Below are 9957 nucleotides of genomic sequence, written 5' to 3'. Positions count from 1 at the left end.
TGGAAAATAATACATATATATCACTTTAAAAACATTAAACCATGTCATTCCTTGTCTTAAATGTACGTTTTATGGTAAATTATGATAAAAAGTGAGAAACAATGCACTACCTAAGTAGCTCGCGGCGATCGACCTCTCGTGGACGGTCTTAGGCCTAGCCTAGCTAGGCTTAGTTTTGTAGGCCTAGCTGGTAAACATCGATAACGTACGAACATCGTACGCTAGCTATATACCTAGCCTGACGTTGTATAGTTGCTGCATTAATTGTCTTTCTATTTTTGCCAGACTCCGTTGATACAAATTGGGGAAAACCCGGTATTTTCGCTGAAAAGTTAGGAGTCTTCCATTTGTTTTGGCTCCACGATCGATCGAAAAGTGGGCGAATTACAGGTGAAAAACAAAAATATCAATCCACGCGCAATGCATTTTGGGATTTATAGCGGGCCGCTATAATTATTAGAATCGATTTATTTTTCACATTTTTAACCGTTTAAAGACGAAAAAAGTTATCGCAATAGGACCATATAGTATTATTTTTACATTAAATATAGTTTGTGATCTTAAATTAGATCTAAAAAACGTAGGGAATGGGGCTTTAAGGTTTTGACGAATAAAGATCTTATTCTACTTGAGTCTTACGTGTCCGGTCGTCTTTATTGTGGTGTGCCTTTTGCCTTACTGGCGTGGTGGCAGCTATACGATTACGAGCCCATCCACCATTATTCGACTAGTACTGGTGAGTAGCCTACCCAATCTAGTAGGCCTAGCCCAACAAATCGAGCTAGCATATCATCACATACTCTACGCTTTCACAGGCACCGATCGGTTGTTGCTTCACACGTGCAACTGACAACACCTAGACTTCTGTATACATTTCTTACCATGGCCGGTACTAGAGCACCCAAGCAATGGTGCTTAACCAAGAATGAAACTATAAATACCTTCGAAAACTGGAAGCAAAACCTTATCTACACACTCTCACTTGATGCAAATTTTGCCCCATTTCTCCTAGATGGTTCTGTTTGGCGTTCCAAAACCAGGGCATCCCCCCTTCGTGGCTTAACTGACGACAATGAGGAGGTACCTGTTGCACGTCGTCATACCGCCCAACAAAAACTCACTATCCTTGAACTCATGCTCGGTCAGATCGCTAATTTTTGCCCTATAATTTCCCGGAATACCATTGTTAAAAGCTCCTCCTCACTTTCACAAATTTGGCAAACTATCCGACTGCATTGTGGATTCCAGTCAACCGGCGCCCATTTTATTGATTTTGCTGATATACATTTACAAGATAATGAAAAGCCTGAAGATCTCTATCAGCGCTTAGTTGCTTTCGTCCATGATAATTTACTACGTCAAGACGGGGGCATTTCCCACCATGATGCCCAAATACAGGAGGACGAAGAACTTTCACCCTCGTTGGAAAATTTGGTAGTTCTTACTTGGCTCTCTCTCATCCACAAAGGCCTTCCTAAGTTAGTTAAGCAAAGGTATGGTACCGAGCTCCGCACTCGAACACTGGCGTCAGTGAAACCGGAGATTTCTCAGGCTTTAGACTCTCTCTTAGAAGAGTTACGAACTGCGGATGATGCGCGTGTTTTTCGGTCATCCACATTTCGCTCTCCTTCAGCTTTCACACCCCGCTCCACTGATTCACGCCGAAATTCCAATACTCGGCAGTCATTCTCTCGACCACAGTTTTCCCAACACAAGTCCTATCTGTAAACAGAGCGGCCGATCGGACGACAAGCATTTCCTCAGTGAATGCCCTCATTTGCCCGAGTCAGACAGGAAATACATGGCTAAGGCCCGACAAATCGTTGGCATCATCGATGGTGATAACACCTCGGATGAGCCTGGTGATAATAGTGCACCGTCGACAGCTTTACGAGTCCAAGTTCGCCAGTCCCCATACCTTGACACATTTCACCAACACCACACAGCCAGAATCACACTCGACAGTGGGGCTACAGGAAACATGATTGCCTTTACTGCTGCCACTGCCATTGGCGCCACCATTAAAAGTAGCTCTCAGTCTGCCCACCAGGCTGAGGGATCTTCTCCATTTTCGGTCGTAGGCGAAACAACAATTATTTTCACAAGGGACGACAGGAAATTCAAATTTGAGGGTCTCGTTGTCGAAAAACTTGACGTCGACATTTTTTTTTATGGAGCTACAGTAAATGATATCGCCCTCCGACCCGCGAAGCGGGAAATTAAATTGGGTGACGGTACCACGTACATCTATGGTTCCCAGGTACAAGGCCTTCACCATAACACGGTTCGTCGTCCTTGTGTGCTTCGTGCTCCTGAAGGGGAGACCACTATATGGCCGGGAGAATTTATCGAGGTAGCCATTCCGTCTGACTTCATCCAACAAGATAACGTGTTTGCTCTCGAACCACATAGTAAGGGTACGTTTCCTCGAACCTGGCCAAAGTTTGACTTGGTCTCTAGTGTTGCGGGAAGGGTACGTATCCCAAACTCCACCGACACACCTCAGGTCATCAAACGACACGAACATTTTTGCCAAGTCCGACCCACCTTTGTGCCATTGTCGGCCAAAAATGCTATTCCCCAAAAGTCGCCATCTAAGCCCTGTAAGCCTCCTTCCTCTGTCGCATTTTCTGATTATGTCAAGCTAGATCTAGACCATATCCTCCCACAGAATGTGAAATCCCAATTTCAATCCATTCTTACTGAATACGATGTTGTTTTCGATCCTATGATTAAAGCCTACAACGGCTCTGTTGGCCCATTCCAGGCTGTTGTTAACATGGGACCTGTACAGCCTCCTCAGGGGAAGGGTCGAGTTCCTCAGTACTCCAGAGATAAACTGGTTGAGCTACAGGACAAATGTGATGAGCTTGAGGAAGTGGGAGTATTTGTTCGCCCCGAGGACGTCGGTGTCCAAGTCGAATATCTTAACCCATCTTTCCTTGTCAAAAAAGAGAGTGGTGGTTACCGTCTGGTTACAGCATTCGCCGAGGTCGGACGATATGCGAAACCCCAACCCTCCCTTATGCCGGATGTCAACTCCGTTCTACGTAACATCGCAAAATGGAAGCACTTAATCACTACTGACCTCACAAAGGCATTTTACCAGATTCCTTTGTCTCGCGGTTCTATGAAGTACTGCGGCGTTGCCACACCATTTCGAGGTGTCAGAGTTTATGCCCGGTGTGCCATGGGTATGCCTGGTTCAGAGACCGCCCTCGAAGAACTGACTTGTAGGGTACTGGGGGATTTGATTAAGGAGGGAGTAGTAGCAAAGCTTGCGGATGACCTTTATTGTGGAGGGAACAGTTTAGAGGAGTTAATTTACAATTGGCGGCGTCTACTCCAATGCATTTACAAGTGTGGTCTGCGATTGTCTGCTAGCAAAACGGTGATTTGTCCACAAACTACAACCATTCTATTCGCGCAAATACTCATCGTATTTCAACGTTAAAGGCATACACTCCACCACCGACGGTAAGAGGTTTACGCTCCTTTATCGGGGCATATAAGGTGCTAGCACGCGTTTTACCTCAGTGCGCATCTCTCATCGCTCCACTGGAAGAAGCCATAGCCGGCTTACAGTCCAAAGAAGCAATACATTGGTACGATGCCTTACATGAAGCATTTAAAGTAGCACAGAACGCACTTGACTCAAACAAGGTCATAGTTTTACCTCACCCGATGACCAACTGTGGATCGTTACGGATGGTGCTGTTAAAAGTCATGGTCTAGGCGCAACCTTATACGTTACTCGTGAATCCAAACCACAGTTAGCCGGTTTTTTTAGTGCCAAACTCCGTGCACGTCAGGTCACATGGCTACCCTGCGAGATCGAAGCTTTGGCTATCGCGGCAGCCATTAAACATTTTAGTCCTTTTATTTTCCAGTCTCGACATAACACATGTGTCCTAACTGACAGTAAGCCATGCGTCCAAGCGCTCGAAAAGCTATGCAGGGGAGAATTCTCAGTCAGTCCCCGTGTGTCCACCTTCCTGTCCACCGCTAGCAGGTACCAGATTTCTATTCGGCACCTGGCAGGCTCAGCCAACGTCACATCCGACTTTGCTAGTCGCAACGCTCCACCATGCTCAGTTGACAACTGTCAGGTTTGCTCATTTGTCAACGGCGCGATAGAGTCAATGGTACTACGTTCATCGATACGTGATTTCATTACTGGAGACGTCAAACTTCCGTTCACCAGTCGGCCAGCTTGGCTAGCCATCCAATCCGAGTGTCCAGACCTTCGGCGTGTAAAAGCTCATCTTATTCAAGGAACGCGTCCATCTAAAAAGTTAACCAATGTCAGGGACATTAAACGGTACCTTAACTGTTGTTCCATTGGAAGAGATGGTCTCCTTGTAGTCAACCGCACTGAACCACTCTCATTTAAGCATGAATGTATCATTGTCCCTCGCCCCGTATTAAACGGACTGCTGACATCACGTCCGGCTAGATCACCCAACTAGCCACCAACTTAAGTTATCCGTTCGCCACCACTTCTTTGCGCTTGACTTGGACAAAACCATCGAACAGGTGTCAGAATTGTGTCATCACTGTGCCTCGATCCGTACTGTACCCACCACCGCAATTGAACAGTCCACTGATGATCCTCCGTCGAAGCTCGGAGTCACCTTTGCCGCCGATGTCCTAAAACGCGAGCGTCAACTTATTCTTGTTGTCAGAGAGACGGTGACGTCTTACACCCTTTCGTGTTTAATCAGCGATGAGAAGCACAATACTCTCCGTGATACCTTAATTCTCTTATGCATTGGCATGTGCCCCGTGGAGGGCCCTTCAGCAACCATCCGCACAGACCCTGCCCCGGGCTTCATGGCACTCGTCCACGATCCCGTCTTACTGAAACATAGGATTTCGATCGAAATTGGCAGAGTTAAGAACATCAACAAAAACCCGGTTGGAGAGAAAGCTGTACGCGAATTGTCAGAAGAGTTACTTCGGCAAGAGCCTGGTGGCGGTCCAATCTCATCGACAGTGCTTGCTGTCGCCACATCTCATCTTAACTCCCGTATCCGAACACGAGGATTGTCGTCTCGCAAAATGTGGACACAGCGAGATCAGTTCACTCATGACCAAATCTTTATTTCTGACCGCAAGTTGATTATCAGCCAACAGCACCCCAGAGCCTCTAGTCACGCGCACAGTGAAAAGTCTAAGGCACCCGTCGCGTGTGCAGCACCTGTCGTTTCTATTACGGTTGGTGATTTAGTCTACCTGTGGACAGATCGTCGCAAGACCTGTGCACGAGATCGCTATCTCGTTGTTTCTGTAGATGGAAAGTGGTGCAACGTCCGAAAGTTTACGCACTCACAATTGAGAAGCGCTACTTATCGTGTAAAGAAATTCCAGTAAATATTTTAAGTCTGCTTCCTTACCGATTCCTGATCTTGCCCATTCAAGGCGGATTTCTGGAGGTAAGCGTGATAAAATAAGGGGAGTCAGTATTATGCCATATTTTTCTCCATTGACCCCTAGTGCTTCTAATGATTGGACATGTCCATTAAGTTCATCTCGAATAGACCACAACTCCGCTGCGGTTGAAGCCTGACTTGTATTGACATTGATATTAATGAGTGCCTGAATATGTAAAAAGATTATACGCTCCGGTCGACCAAACCGAGCTTTTAGTGATTGAATTGCAATATCATAATTTATGTCTGTCAGCGCTAAACCTGCAATGCTGTTCAAAGCTTCTCCTGACAAAAGGTTTTTTAAATATGTGAATTTATTAACTTTGGGAATGGTAGTGCTATCCACTGCAGCACAAAATTGATCCCAAAATGTCTGCCATTCAGATATTTCACCACAAAATTTCTTTATTTCCAATTTAGGTAGCTTTGTTGTATTATTAAGACGACTGCCAATACCGTTGGTAGTGTCATTATTATCGTTACTCGAGCTCACGTGTAACTGTGACTGCTCGGAAGGTTCAGCTATTCTATTTATTGCTTCCAGTTTTGTCCTTAACAAACGAGAACGAAAATCGTAGGCCTCACCAATGTTGTCATTTAATTGATCGTCCGATAGCTTTTCTTCTACCTGGCTCTGGAGGGCGTCCAAAGCTTCGACTCGTTTGTCTAACTCTCCTACCTGGAGAGTCAGACTAGCCGATGTGGTACTCGGACTGTTTATCATCGTAGCCAGTTGGGTGGCTTCCCGCGTCGCCCATCCACGGGGGGTGTGTCGAAAGCGAAGACCTCGAAAGCGAAGATCTAAGACCGAAGACCTCGAAAGCGAAGACCCTACGAAATGGTAGTGTGCACAAAATCCGACCAAAATCGATGATAACACCTTGAATTTACAGATTCTAAAAAAATATTTCGATTTTAATCGTTATGTTATCAAAAAACATGACTTTATCTAGCTATGAACAAGCTCACGTGTTTTCGCTAATGGAGTTAATATGTGATATAGTTTTACGAACAAACACATCGCGCTATTTGCAAGGCGACGGACACACAAGAAGGACCTCGAATTGAATGCAATATTAAATGTCACTTTTTCCGATAACTTAGCATTGTAGCACACGTCCCCTACAATTTAAAGCCATAGCCAACTGTATAGAAAAGTATAGAAATAAACTACAGTAAAGTAAATAAATTAAAGTAAGTAAATTGTAAGAAGTAAAGGATGGCCATATGCTTATTTAGCCTAATTTTAGAGCCTATAGGCCTAGGCCTATAAAAAGTGTCCGTATCATAGATTTTACACTTGTTTTTAAAAATGTTATACGTACGCGTGAATACAACTTAGAGATCTTTTTTTTTTGCATTTAAATATTATTATGTTGATGTATGTTTATTATCTATAATATTTGCCTATTGTCTAAATGTATGAATAAATACAATAAGATATTTATTTTCCTTTAGTTATTCTGTATAGGCCTATAGTATTTTAAACTTGTACATTTTCCCCATTGTAGCCAATACTACAGTATTACTGATTTAATTATTCGCCAGTTTAAAAATGTTTTTCTAATGTATTCATAATGGACAAATAATATTATCAGTATCGGTTAGTGTGGTTGGCGAAGCGACAGTACTATGTAAAGAAGAAAAATGTAAAATAAATATTTCATTAACCAACGTGAACTACTAAACGAAAACATCCTACCGCAACGTATTGTATTGACGCGCGCGCAACATCAGAAAATACTCTTCTATCTATTTTTGCATCCCCTCTTACGATCGAGAATCATGATGAACGTAAAGCAGTCGGTGTTGAACACGTCGGTTCCCACTTATGTTGACACGCAAGTTTGTTCTTAAGGCGCACTTTGCGTCGATCTGGAAACTAATTCCAGCTCTTAAAATATTTCCCGGGCCAAATTTGTCAGAATATATTCAAATTATGATTTGACAAGAAGTAAAAAGAACGAACGATATAGGCATCAGCGTTCTGCAAATTTTGGTTATAAATCGGTCGTTTCCTGCGACATATCATCTGTTTCACGGCTTCCATAATTCCGAATAATTATGCCATTATGTCAACGTTCACAAAGACAAAAGCCATTCAAAACAAAGATTGAAATAAAAAATATTCCCTCCAAAATTACAAGTTGCCGATTTTGTTACGGTTGCAATGTGATTAGTGACGATAGTGTGTTCACGTTTAATTTTTTTTAAATATTAAAACGGGTGTTTATTCATATCGGTATTACGTTTACCGACACTGTCAAAAGATTAGTTTAATTAAGTTCCAGTCCCGCCAACCACAATTTTCCTCATCATCAAATAAAAAACTGACTTTTGTTTTCAAGCATTGCCCGTGGTGAATACAAAAAGAGATACTCTCTATAAATCTTTATTAAGTGATGGTGAATGTTTATCGGGCTTAACCACTCTAACCCCCAACCTTCTATCTCACAGGCTTGTGGTTGAGACGACTATTCAACAGTCTCCCGATTTTCAACAGATTGTCGACGTCCCGCTTCTAAATGTTTGCATCCCTGCCATGAGTGTCCATTAAAAAAAGAAAACATAAAATTTTAATTAAGAAACAGGTTACCGGTTGTTGACCATTTAAATATAGAATTGACACTAATACAAACAAATCTAACAGAATTATACTATTATAACGGGTTAACGATCAAGAAAAATTTTCAGAGTGTGATGTCTATCGTTCGTTCTACAGTATTAGCCTTTTGTCAAATCATAATTTGAATACAGTATTATTTTTTACTTTGACAATACAAAGATATAAAATAAAGTTCCGTTAGTTCACGGTAAGCTATTGGGACGAACTGTCATTGGCCCGGGAAATATTTTAAGAGCTGTAATTGGTTTTCAGATCGACGCAAAGTGCGCCGTAAGAAAATAACGTTGCGTGTCATCACAAGTGGAAACCGATGTGTTCAACACTATTTCTGCTTTATTACGTTCATCATGATTCTCGATCGTACAGTAAGAGGGGATGCAAAATAGATAGAAGATAGATGGATAGATTTTCTGTTGCGCGCGCCAACGATACGTTGCGGCAGAATTTTTTTGGTTTAGTGGTTCATACGTTGGTTAATGAAATATTTATTTTCCTTTTAAGGAAAATAAATATTTCATTAACCAAAAAAAAATTTACATTTTTCTTTACATCATCTGTCGCTTCTCCAACCACACTAAATATTCTGATACTGATATACCTGTAGGCCCTATTATTTGTCTATTATGAATACATTAGAAAACATTTTGAAACTGGCGATTAAGTAAAATAGCAATAGTTACAATGGGAAAATGTAAAAGTTTAAATACAATACAGGAAAATGAATATCTTATTGTATTTATTCATACATTTAGATAATAAACAATAGGCAAATATTATAGATAAAAAACACATAGCAACATCAGTATTTAAATGCAAAAAAGATCTCTGTACCTAACATTTAAAAGCAAGTGTAAAATCTATGATACGGACACTTTTTATAGGCCTATAGGCTCTAAAATAAACCTAAATACCGGGCCTACCGCCATCCTTTACTTCTTACAATTTACTTACTGTAGTTTATTTCTATACTTATAAACAATTGGCTATGATTTTAAATTGTTATCGGAACAAGTGACATTTCATGTGCGAGGTCCTTCTTGTGCGTCCGTCGCCTTGCAAATAGCACGATGTGTTTGTTCGTAAAACTATATCACATATTAACTCCATTGGCGAAAACATGTGAGCTTGTTCATAGATAAAGTCATGATTTTTTTTAATATAACGATTAAAATTGAAATATTTTTTCAGGATCTGTAAATTCAAGGTGTTATCACGATTTTGTATGATTTTGGTCGGATTTTGTGCACACTACCATTTCGTAGGGTCTTCGCTTTCGAGGTCTTCGGTCTTCGATCTGGTGTCTGATCATTTCGGCCGCCAGTCATTTCGGCCGCCGGTTATGGAATTGCCAAATTCATGAAACGCCAAAAAGGACAAAATATGTATTGTTAATTTCGGTCGCCAGAATTGTAATTATTCTTGAATATGTATGACACGCCATGTGTGTTAAAATGTTAATATTTTACTAGGCCTAAATACTGTATTATTAAGCCGAATCGGTGGTCTTCAATTCCAGAAACAGCAGCGATATTATAGCGTGCACATTGCCATCACTACAGTGAATATTAATGATATTTTTTTAATAAGAAGGAGGTGATGCTGAAGTTTTTTTTATGTGCCAGTCAAAAACACTTGACTTGATTCATAAAACACATTTTTACAAAGCACACGCATCTTCGGGACTTGTAAAATAAATAAAAAAATAAACATTAAATCAATATTCATTTTGACCAAAATATTCAGACGGTAAAATACCGTAACTAATATAACTTTAAATCTATGCCTACGGCAAAAACAAAATGTATTTAGCCCATTGCACAACTGATCTCTAGTTTAAATGACCATAGTTCTCTGTGGCGTTCCATAGACTTGATAAAGTAATTGTTTTTCGCCGTGGTT

Source organism: Antedon mediterranea, chromosome 2 (assembly GCF_964355755.1).
Source record: "Antedon mediterranea chromosome 2, ecAntMedi1.1, whole genome shotgun sequence".
Classification (NCBI taxonomy): Eukaryota; Metazoa; Echinodermata; class Crinoidea; order Comatulida; family Antedonidae; genus Antedon; species Antedon mediterranea.
This window is presented reverse-complemented; position numbering follows the sequence as displayed.